General features: G+C 38.1%; 1 pseudogene; it reads right to left on the bottom strand.

Annotated features, from left to right (window-relative positions):
- Positions 1–3,482: 3,482 nt before the first annotated feature.
- Positions 3,483–5,514, bottom strand: LOC133823475 (probable UDP-N-acetylglucosamine--peptide N-acetylglucosaminyltransferase SEC; annotated as a pseudogene).
- Positions 5,515–12,634: the final 7,120 nt, after the last annotated feature.

The following is a 12,634-nucleotide window of genomic DNA, read 5'->3' as shown; positions in this document are numbered from 1 at the left end:
TAAGAAAACCCTTGTTCCCATAGAGCTTGTGGGCAGGGCTGAGGCCAATGTATTTGAATAGAATTGATATGCAGGGTTGAGCCCAATATGTTAGAACTGCGGGGCGTAGCCCTTTAACTGACTATGCTAGAATTATGTCCTTGCTTGCTATGCTATATATATTGTGATGTGAATGATCGGCAAGAGCCGGGAATGGTGTAGGCCGAGAACGGCGAAGGGCCGGGAACGGCATTGGGCACGTTGGGTGCAAGGCCGAGAACGACAAGGGGCCGGGAGCAGCGTTGAGCACGTGGAGTGCGAGTTGCCAGGGGGAGTCCCTAGATGGATACCTGGGATATCCTCATGGCGTGGTCCGCGAATCCAGGGCTTGGTAATGCCTGGGACGCCTAGGCCGTATGTGTTTAGCCAATTGGTGGCCTGTTTATATGCTTGATATATGTGTTGCATATGTTATCTGTTTATGGGTTTTCTTGCTGGGCTTCGGCTCACAGATGCTCTATGGTGTAGGTAAGGGTAAAGGGAAGATCAACCAACCATGAGTACAACAGGCGCGAGGCGGCGTGTACATGTTTGGCCAGCCTGGCTGCCACAGCCAGAGGATTTTGGGAGATGCTTGTAAATGAACTTAGATTTTGTCGTTTAGCCAACTTAGTACAGTTTTTATGTTGTAAATATTTCTAAACTATATTTTGGGATCCCAGGAGTCAAAATTTTATGATCTTCAATAATATGGAGTTAATTCTACATTTTTCCTCTGTTTATGGCTTAATTACAGTGTTTGACTTAAAACCTCGATTAGTGAGTTGAAAGCTCGTTTTTAAACTCACTTAGTAATGGCTCTAAGGCAGTAGGGCGTTACACTATACACAGTTGAGAAGAACTAGCACACTCAAATTATAACAGTTCACACATAATAGAAGTCCTGAAGAAACTCTCTCACAAACCTAGTTCTCTCTTTCTTAAAGTCTAATCTCTAAAAAATAATGTATTATAGAATGAGGTATATGCCATTCTCTTTGGTTTTCCTTTGTCAAGATTTTTAGAGAACTTTTCATCCTCTGAAAAACAACTAGCAGTGTAATTTACTATTAATATAGTTAGAAGAATAGTCTATCAAAAAACTTGATCTTGAACAAATTTCCATAAAACAAATATATATGTATTATAATAGAAGAGAAAAGAAGAAGCAACACTTTTAATAACCCATGCTGCTAAACAAGCTCATTATCCAAATTCATGTCTACAGAGTTTAAAGGTTCTAAAAAGCTTGTCTCTCTTATATGAAAGCTTCTGCAGTTCACTTGTATTGGCAGTCTATGCACATAGATAAAGCATTAAAACGAACATAAATAAACCATTAAACTAGTTGCGACTACAAGAGCCCCACGTGGAACACTACAAGAACAAAAAAGTTAATATCCCAATGAAAAAGGATTCACAAGACAAAAACAAAAAAAAGAAAAAAAAAAGAAAAAGAATCATTTAATCATTAGCAAAGCAAAAAGTCTATTGTTCCATTAGAAGCAAAAACATACATGAATTTAATGAGACAACTATAGTTCACATAGTTGAAGCTCACAAACTTAAAGAGAGAAATATGGTAGACTATTATTTTACTTATTAATAGATATGAGTAAACAATGTTTCCAAGTGTTCAAGAGAATTGGAACCCTCCCTCCCTAAAGTTGAAGCTCACAAACTTACTAATATAAAATGCCTAACTCTGCCACACTAACACAGTCAATTGCCACTCAAATATTTATAAGACATGAGAACAGTAGAGAATCTTTCAGAGAGAAATTTATATGTTCTTTTATCAAACACAAAAGTCATAAATTTGCACTACACCCCAAAAATCAATTTCGAGTAAAAGAAGCAAACAAACACATAGGCATTCACATGATAGTTCTATTTTCAATATTAATCCACAGAGATAAAAAGATATATGAATATCTAGTCAATCATTTCAATGTAAACAAAGATAAATAAAAGTGATTTATCCTACAAACAATGAAGGCACTAAATTAGAGTAAAAGATTTTAAGCTAAATGTACTGTGTATATTGTATACTGGGTCTCAAAGTTTTCACCATTAAAAATGTAAAATATATTATGACAATTACATGAAGTATGTCTTTCTCCATTAACAAAATGTAGTATTACAAGAGCTTAAAAACAGGTTCTCTGTATCACAAATATGCATACTTACAAAGTATTTATAAGTGCTGAATTTTGGTTGGTATTAAGTAATTTGCTCAAAAGACTAACCTTTCGAAAGGGTGAAGTACTCGAGTAAAAACAAGGGCAGCAGAGAAAGTACACCCCTTGTGTGATCAATAATCACGAGTTTGCATTTCCACCCATGAGCCTAATAAATAGACCAGCAATCATTTACCGTACTAAACAACAACTAATAACTGCTTAGAAAACATGAAAACAAGAAAAAATAAAGCCAAATTTGACAAACATACTTGTGGTTATTATATTTAAACTCAAAGCCAAGAAAACATATTCAAACCCAGAGAAACTTAAAATACAAATTTAAAACGAAGAATATATTCAAAACAAACTAAAGCAGATAAAATATGCCCAAAAAAGCATCATTAATTATACAAAAAAGGGAAAATGAGAAATCAGAGGAGAGAAGGAGAGGAGGACAATGACTATAGTTTTTTTTCCTAGGTCCAAAGAGTTGGAGAAGAAGATAATCTAATCAGAGTAATAGACTTCTCTTAATAATAAGCCATTGATTGAAGGAAAATAGATGATAAATGTCGTATAAAAATAATGATAAAGATTTAAAGATGCAATCAAAGTCTCTTCATATTCTTGGAGCTTCACAATTTCGATTTTCACAATAGGCTTTGAGTAATGAGTAAGTCTCAACATGATATAGATAATAAAAAAAATTACTTCATAACCTGATCAAGATACAAGTGGAATTAACTAAAAGATGAGTATTGTCCTTGGGACAGAATACGGCTCTTCATTAAGGGAATTGTGGTGCAACGACTCAAGAAAATATGAGCTAAATATTAAGCTAACTAAATGCAATGCTACAGAGCACACACTACAGAAAAAAAAAATAAAGAAACAAAACAGCAATAGCAACATCAATCAGTTTCAGATTAAGAGCTACATAAGAAACGAATTAGAAATATCTCAATCAAAGCAACTCAGTTAGCGAAATCTTGATACAACTCATCATTATCAAGAGAATCAGAAACAACTTCATAGATTATTATGCAAACATGTGTTTATGAAAAAACACACATAAATTTGTATAAAAATATGCAGTAAATTCAAAATAAAAGATTTAACATAGTCAACCATAGATAAATCTTTAAAAATAATTAGTAAACTCAAAACATAAAGAAATATGAAACACACAAGTTATTCTCAAGTGATAATCTAGTTCATTTGGGGCATATTGGTATTCAAATTGAGTGAGTTACCACAATCATTTTTTACCAAATTGAGTGAGCTTATTTTAACCAAATTGTAAGTATGTTTTAAGTCATTACCTGTTAACTATCATTCCCTCTCCTACACCAGTGGCCAGACACAGTGAACCAGCTACTCGCGTAGCCATTTTCTCAAGTGGAAGGGTCACCATTGGAAGACCAGTCCATAGAACATCAATGCCTGTGGTGTGCGCATTGCATAATGGCCTACTCGGACAGAAGCCATAACATCAAATGTCAAAATAAAGTTACATATTGTATTGTACTAAGATAAATACACTTGAATAATAAAAAAATAGAAAAAAAAAGTATTAAGCATGCTTACGTGTCCAAGAATAAATCTGCTAAAGCACTGCGCTTGATATGTTCACCCTTCATGGCAACATCTGTGAAAATAATCTGATCTGGTTGTACACCTCTTTGAACAGCATCTGGAACACCAATAGTTTATCAGTTACTAATTTATCTTTCCTTTGTAAGATAAATACCCATTACTACATTATGAAATATAAATAACAAAGAAGAATTCAAATATTATGCATGTAACTGATTTATCTTTAGAAATGGTAAAATGGTAGTACAATTGCAGAGTCTCAACTCGCCAGCAGCAGGAAATCTGAGAAGCCAAAGTGCATTATTTGGTACTCGCTTAAGGATGTTGCACCTGCATTTATCGACACATGAATCAGTATAGTTATTGTTGTGATTCAATCAATTCAAAGTTATGCAAATATAAACACTCAACTAACCATGTATTGAAAATATCAGGATCCATCTTGTATAGGGTTGTTAAAACATGCAAATATAAATTTGTCCTCAGGTAACCCATAGCTAGATCTATTGGGTTGGCAGTTCGGGTCTAACACATCACCATTTTTCTGCAAGAGAAGCATGAAGTAGTGTTGTCACACATGCAAATATACATAATAAATATTTTAAAAAAATGTGAAGAGAATATTTACACAACAAACCTGCTTGTAATCATTTACAAAGTAACATTGAGGAAGATGGACAATCTTTTCTGAATAAATATGACTGAATTGAGAAGGTTACACAAACTGTAATTGGGAATGTTGAAGTTAGACATCAAACAGGAAACAAAATAAATTTCAATAAAGGTCAGGGGTTACAAACTCTCCAACCTCATCAGTAACCAGGTAATTTATATTGCCCGCGCCTGTAGTTCCAGGAAATCCCATGTAAGAAATCTGTATAGGGGCCAGCAGCATGGCAAATATTTCATTTCTTTCCCCCTGCACAACATAGAGCGTCAATTCTGAAACAAACTAAACTGATGCATCAAGAAAAAAAGAGTGAATTCATACTAAATCTTAATAATTATGTTTCAAGGTTCGTTGACCCAATGTCACTGGCTAACTCATGCAATACTATACCTTAGTATAACCATTAAGATTGACAAGGATATGTATTTTATCCTCGTTAATCATCCTGGCAATCATATCAGATGACATGGATGAGACATCTATAAAATGCTCCACTTCTGATTGGATATGTAGCCTCCATTTAGATCCATCATTTGCACTTAAAGCATAGCAAAAGACCTGCCAACAGATTTGTTTAAGTGCATAGTAGTTGAAGGAAATGGGAAAATTCATTAATCTTTGGAACAATCAACCAACCTAAACATTCTCTCTATCATGCATACCAAAGACAGAACCCATCAGATGAGACAGAGGATGGTTACCAAAGTCGCTGCTAACATACCTGAATTCGAAACCAGTAACAGCGAATGAAAACAGGCATAGGAAGTATGTACATACAAAGGAAGAGAGAATATATATCTCAAACTTACCCGACCCTTAGCCTTTCACTTCCACCTTCGCTCTTTATGGGCAAGGTTGCTGGATAATTGAACGAAGGAAGAGAATAACGAGATGCAGTGACAGAGTAGTGTGCAGCATATTTACGACTACAAGACCAAAAAGATAGTAAATAAAGTGAACATACTACTACAAGACCAAAAAAGACAGTAAATAAAGAGAACAGACTAATGCAATATATAGGCAATAGAATACTTACCTTGTCTCCATTGCAAACATTGGATCAATTGGATAGGCTATTGCATGGAAAGGTTGCACACTAGGAATAAGAGACATCTAAAAGCAAAGATTGAGTGATTTAGAGTGGAACCTGACTGGTAAAGTGGTAATTAGCATCAAATTAAACAACACAAAACCTTTACCTTTATCTGTCTTCTCAGAATTCCTTCAACTTCAATAAACTTATTTTCATGATCATCCCAATCACAAACACACTGGAGAGTGGCACAAATGCAAATATCAGATTAGATAAACCAACGGCGAATAGTAATAAAATCTAGACAAAGTTTCACATAGCAATATAAGAGTACAACATAGAAACTATAGGCTAAGTCAATAATGTGTAAAAATGTACACTATTGAATTAACAATGCATTTTCCAAACAGCAAAAAGGAATGGCTGTTTCACAACACATTGCTTCAAGGAGAAAGTGAAAACTCCGCTAAGTAAAACTGAAATTCCCCAACAAAAACATATAAATAAATTGGGCAAAATTTACGGATATTGTACAGACTAATGCAATATACGAATATTCCCCAACAAAATTTACGAATAAATTGGTCGTTGCTGAACCGGCCGGAGCTAGCTGGTCTCACGCAGGGAAGAAGAAGGCTTGGCCGCACACTGGGAAGAGGAGAAGAAGAGCTGGCCTCCGGTGTCGTCATTCGCCTCTGGTGTCGTGTGAGGGCTTAGGCCCGCGTGGATGAAGATTCAACGGCCTCTGAAGATCCCTAGCCGGCGCGTGTAGGGGAAGGTAGAGGTCGGTCTCCACAAAGACAAAGGTGAGAGAGAAAGAGTGAAGGAGAGAGGTCTGGTGGGAGAAAGAGATCCGAGAGAGAGGAGAGAGAATGATGAGGAAAAAGGAGAAGGAATTGAAGGAAAGGAATAGGGTCTCACGAGTCTCACAAATGAAAAAAAAATGCTAAGTGGCGGGATGGTGTAATTATTACCGCCCTTTTTTCATAAAGTGGCCCCAACATATTACTCTAGCTTAATACTTTTTTATTAATATTATATTCATGTGTTATGGAAAGGGGTATTTGGTGTAGTGAATCCTAGATCTATTAAACGACAAAAGATTGATTCCAATAGTGAAACATATCTGTGGCATTTGAGATTGGGCCATATTGGTCTAGACAGAATAAATAGGCATGTAAAGGATGGTCCTTTAAGAGAACTATCTATTGGATCTCTCCCTGTTTGTGAATCTTGTCTAGAAGGCAAAATGACCAAGAGACCTTTCTCTGCTAAAGGTTCAAGAGCCACAGAACCACTTCATCTAGTACATACGGATGTTTGCGGTCCACTGAATGTACAAGCAAGAGGAGATTATGAATACTTCATCACTTTTATTGACGATTCTTCAAGATATGGTTGCCTATACTTAATGCAAAGAAAATCTGAAACTTTTGGAAAGTTCAAAGAATTTCAAGCAAAAGCTGAAAAGCAATTAGGTAAATCACTAAAAGCTCTTCGATTTGATCGAGGAGGAGAGTACTTGGATTTTGAATTCAAGGACCATCTGCGTTAGCATGGAATTTAATCCCAACTCAAAGCATCTAGAACGCCACAGCATCTAGAACACCACAGCAAAATGGTGTTTCAGATAGACGGAATAGAACGTTATTAGATATGGTTAGATCAATGATGAGTTTTTCATCATTACCACTGTCATTCTGGGGCTATGCGATTCAATGTGCTCTATACATATTAAATGTTGTTCCATCTAAGTATATCCAAAAGACACCCATAGAATTATGGAATGGTTGTAAACCTAGTTTACACAATTTTTGAATTTGGGGGTGTCCTGCACACGTGCTTATAGGAAAGATCGGGAAGTTGGAATCACACTCTGAAGTGTGCATGTTTGTGGGATATTCCAAAGAGACTAGAGGTAGAATTTTCAATAGTCCAAAAGAAAATAAAACATTTGTATCGACAAATGCAACTTTTCTTGAACATGATTATGTTAATACCACAAACCTCGCAGTAAGGTTATTTTGGAGGAGATGGTCTCGAAGAAAGTTGTAAAGTCACCAGTAATAACCAATGAAAAACGGCAAGAGGAAACTACTAGTTCTAGTCAAAATAGTAGAGAACCTCGTCGTAGTGGGAGGGTTAGTAAGCAACCCACACGCTATGAACACAAAGCTCAAATGCTTGTGTCTAACACAAACAAAGATGATCCATTGACATTTAAAGATGCAATGAATGATTCTGACAAGGAAAAATGGCAAGAAGCCATGAACCAAGAAATGGAATCGATGTATTCCAATTCTGTCTGGGTTCTTGAAGATCCGCTTGAGAATATCAAACCCATTGGTTGCAAGTGGATATTCAAGAATAAAAGAGGAGCGGATGAGAAGCAAGGCTTGTAGCCAAGGGTTACACACAAAAAGAAGGGGTTGACTATAAAGAAACTTTTTCTCCTGTAGCCATGCTAAAATCCATTTGTATACTCTTGTCCATAGCTGTGTGCGTGGATTATGAGATTTGGCAAATGGATGTCAAAACATCTTTTCTGAATGGTTACCTTGACGAAACCATTTACATGTCTCAACCAAAAGGGTTTGAATTAAAAGGTCAAGAGCAAAAGGTTTGCAAGCTTCTTAGGTCCATTTATGGACTCAAACAAGCTTCTAGATCTTGGAATCTTAGATTTTATGACACAATTAAAACGTTTTCTTTTGAACAAAACGTTGACAAACCTTGTATCTATAAACAAATCAAAGATGGTGTAGTAGTATTCCTCGTTCTTTATGTTGATGATATATTACTGATTGGAAATGACGTAACATCATTATCAAAAGTAAAGAACTAGTTAGCTGAATAATTCCAAATGAAAGATTTGGGAGAAGCCAAGTATGCTCTGGGCATTAAGATTCTTAGAGATAGACAGAACAAAACTTTGGCATTGTCTCAAGCAACTTATATCAATAAGGTGCTAGAACGCTTTTGTAACGCCCTAGATAGCCAAGACCGCTACACTGTGTACTTATAAAGGTGCAAGACTTGCTAATCAAGTCATTAGTTTAAAAACGTGTCACTAAACATGTATGAGCTAGGGTTAAAAAGGTTTTGGTCTCAAAAGTTTCATTTTATATATTTAAATTGTTATTTACATGGGATCCCAAAAGAAACAGAGTTAAAAGTTGGTTTACAGACTTCCAAAGGTACATAAACAATTATTAGCCATACTAAGGCAAAATAGACAATCTTTGGGTCTCGTGTCCCTACTTAAACCTCAACCGTGGCGGCTGAGCACCTGTCCATGTACATTCCACTCGTAGAGCTCTCCAATCAAGGCTGATCAAGCTTGCCCTTGCCTTTACCTGCACCACGTAGCACCCGTGAGCCAAGGCCCAGCAAGAAAACATGTGCAACACAAACAGTAATAACAGATAGCAAACTCGCTAAGCATGAACTCTCATCAAGTAATCCACATTAACCATTCATCATATATTCAGAATCATGGATGCAATTAAACACTTATAACATTCATATCACATAATAAGCAGGGCCGACAACATAGGATGAGTCTTGAACTAAGCCTCAAAATCCAGCCTCATTCCCAGCAATTCCCAGCTCAAAAGTCCCAGAAATTCCCTGTTTTTTCCCTTCCTTGTGCTTTCCTTGAGAGAGAGGAAAGAAGAGCTAAGAAGAAAGTCTAAGTCGGTTTATTTCTTTAGTCTACAACTTTCTATTTTTAGTAAGTTATCCTTATCACTTATGTCAACCTAAGGCTCGGGGTGCCGGAAACGTCCCCGAGGGAAAAACGGTAAAATTCCCCAATATTCCCGCCAAGACTTCCTAACCTCAAATATATCTCCATATATTTATTTTCATAACCTCGTAGTCTAAATAAATACCCGATACCTAAAATACTCCTGACTTATCCAAAGTCAACTATTAAGCCCCGTTGTGACTTTTCCCGCTATCTAGCTCCCTAGGATCGCCTCAGGTCGCACGCTGCAGATTTACCCACATAATAATGTGGTTCTCACATTTATAACATTTAATCACAATTCAACATTCATATAGTCACACAGGCATTCTTAACATATAATCATGTATTGAATCAATAAATTCACACATAAACCAATTATGCCCTCCCGGCACACTAATCAAAGCCCTTAAGCCATATTAGTGATTTTGGGTCATTACAACTATCCCCTCCTACTGAGAATTTCGTCCTCGAAATTTACCTAAATAGCTCAAGATACTGATCCCGCATCGCTGTCTCTAACTCCTAGGTCGCTTCCTCGACCTTGCTATTTCTCCACAACACTCTTACTAACGGTATTGTCTTATTCCGTAAGACTTTGTCTTTCCGATCCAAAATCTGAACTGGTCGCTCTTCGTAGGACAAGTCTGTCTTTAACTCTAAGTCCTCATACTTCAACACATGTGTTGTATCAGATACATACTTCCACAACATGGAGACATGGAACACATCATGAACTCCTGATAGTGACGGTGGCAAGGCCAGCCTATAAGCCACCTGTCCAATCCTCTCCAGGATCTCAAAAGGTCCAACAAACCGAGGGCTCAACTTGCCCTTCACTCCAAACCTCCTCACTCCTCTCAGTGGTGAAACTCGCAGAAACACGTGGTCCCCAACCTAGAACTCCACGTTCCTACGCTTAGGATCAGCGTATCTTTTGTGTCTACTCTGCGAAGCAAGCATTCTAGCTCGAATCTTCTCAATAGCCTCATTAGTCCTCTAAACCATATCTAGTCCTAAGTACCTCCTCTCACCCATCTCATCCCAATGTATGGGTGATCTACATCTCCTCCCATATAACATCTCATAAGGGGCCACTCCAATCGTGGACTGATAACTGTTGTTATATGAAAATTCGATCAACGGTAAATACTTACTCCAAGACCCGTTGAAATCAATCACACACGCCCTAAGCATGTCCTCTAACACCTGAATCATCCTCTCAGACTGTCCATCAGTCTAAGGATGAAAAATTGTGCTAAACTTCAACTGAGTCCCCATGGCTCTCTGCAGAGCTCCCCAAAACTTGGAGGTAAAAATAGGGTCTCGATCAGATACAATAGACCTTGGAACCCCATGGAGACGAACTATCTCCCTCACATACAACTCTGCATACTGTTCAGCTATATAGGTCGACCTCACTGGTAGAAAATGAGCTAACTTGGTGTATCTGTCCACTATCACCCACACCGAGTCATGAAGTCCAACTGTCCTGGGTAATCCTCCCACGAAATCCATCGTAATATCCTCCCACTTCCACTCTGGGATACCCAAAGGCTGAAGCAATCCCGTTAGTCGCTGATGCTCAGCCTTAACCTGCTGACATGTCAAACATCTAGCCACATACTCTACCACATTCTTCTTCATCCCGGGCCACCAATACAATGTCCGTAGATCCTGATACATCTTCGTGGTACCTGGATGAAGCGAGTATGGCGTAGTGTGAGACTCATCCAGTATCTCTCGTCTGACCCCCTCATCAGCCGGAACACAAATCCGTCCTTGATATCGAAGTAAACCTGTCTCAGAAACAGTATAACGGCTGCAGTTGATTGAACAATTCATCAATCCTAAACCGCTCATATAACAACTCCTATCTTTTACCAACCTCCCCAGACTGCACAACTGGTACCACTGCCGGTGGTACAACAGGGGCAGCACTCCCCGATGGAGCCTGCTGTCGCAGAATACGGATCTGCTCGTCCTGACTCTGTAATCGAGCTTGCATATCAGCCATTAACTGCTGCCAGTTCTCAAGGACTGGCGGAGGAGTCTGGCCCTGGTCATCACCCTCGGTCCTGGACCTAGTGCCGGCTAGTCGTGTAGATTTTCTTGGACGATAGCTATCCAAGTCAATCTGCAAGTAACGACTCGGCAGTCAAACCATGATGACATGGTAAAAACTTCTCCAAGATCCACCAATAGAACATAATCAATCACAAACAATCAACATATAAGCATCCATCCTCATGAAGTGGCTGCTAATAAGCACGCCTCCAATCTCACTACACAATAGCTATAAACAGGCATTCATCCATGTACAATATACAATTAATCATCCAAATATTCTTTTACATGCATGGCGATGCTAATAAAAATGCCTCAATATTCTCACACAACAGTCAAGGGTCAGGCCCTATCAGTATCTCATGCTTCCTATTAACCCAGTAAATAACAGCTTTCATATTCATTTCAAGCATATAAGCATATAAACAAATATACACATTACCAAACCTTGATTTGAGCTTGTCTCTAGCAGCGAATTTACATGTCCAGCCTGTCTTTAGGAACCCTTAAACCTAGGATGCTCTGATACCAAGTTGTAACGCCCTGGATAGCCAAGACCATTACACTGTGTACTTATAAAGGTGCAAGACTTGCTAATCAAGTCATTAGTTTAAAAACGTGTCACTAAACAAGTATGAGCTAGGGTTAAAAAGGTTTTGGTCTCAAAAGTTTCATTTTATATATTTAAATTGTTATTTACATGGGATCCCAAAAGAAACAGAGTTAAAAGTTGGTTTACAGACTTCCAAAAGTGCATAAACAATTATTAGCCATACTAAGGAAAAATAGACAATCTTTGGGTCTCATGTCCCTACTTAAACCTCAACCGTGGCGGTTGAGCACCTATCCATGTACATTTCGCTCGCAGAGCTCTCCAATCAAGGCTGATCAAGCTTGCCCTTGCCTTTACCTGCACCATGTAGCACCCATGAGCCAAGGCCCAGCAAGAAAACATGTGCAACACAAACAGTAATAACAGATAGCAAACTCACTAAGCATGAACTCTCATCAAGTAATCAACATTAACCATTCAGCATATATTCAGAATCATGGATGCAATCAAACACTTATAACATTCATATCACATAATAATCAGGGCCGAAAACTTAGGCCGCACCCTCTATTTATCCCACTGACTCCAGCCCGCTTAAACCGAGCTCAATGCATATTAAGCTATCCTCGGCTACCAGTGGCCAAGCCGCGCCCTGTGCGCTAGTGTAACCCTTGGCACCCTTAGGCCGTTGGTTCACTTATTATCTTGCATGGCATAATACCATCTTTTCAAGCATTTACAATAGGGAGCCCTTAGTCCTGTTACA

This window comes from Humulus lupulus, chromosome 1, assembly GCF_963169125.1.
Source record: "Humulus lupulus chromosome 1, drHumLupu1.1, whole genome shotgun sequence".
NCBI lineage: Eukaryota > Viridiplantae > Streptophyta > Magnoliopsida > Rosales > Cannabaceae > Humulus > Humulus lupulus.
Note: the sequence above shows the minus strand (reverse complement) of the source record. Positions and strands in the feature narration are given on the sequence as shown.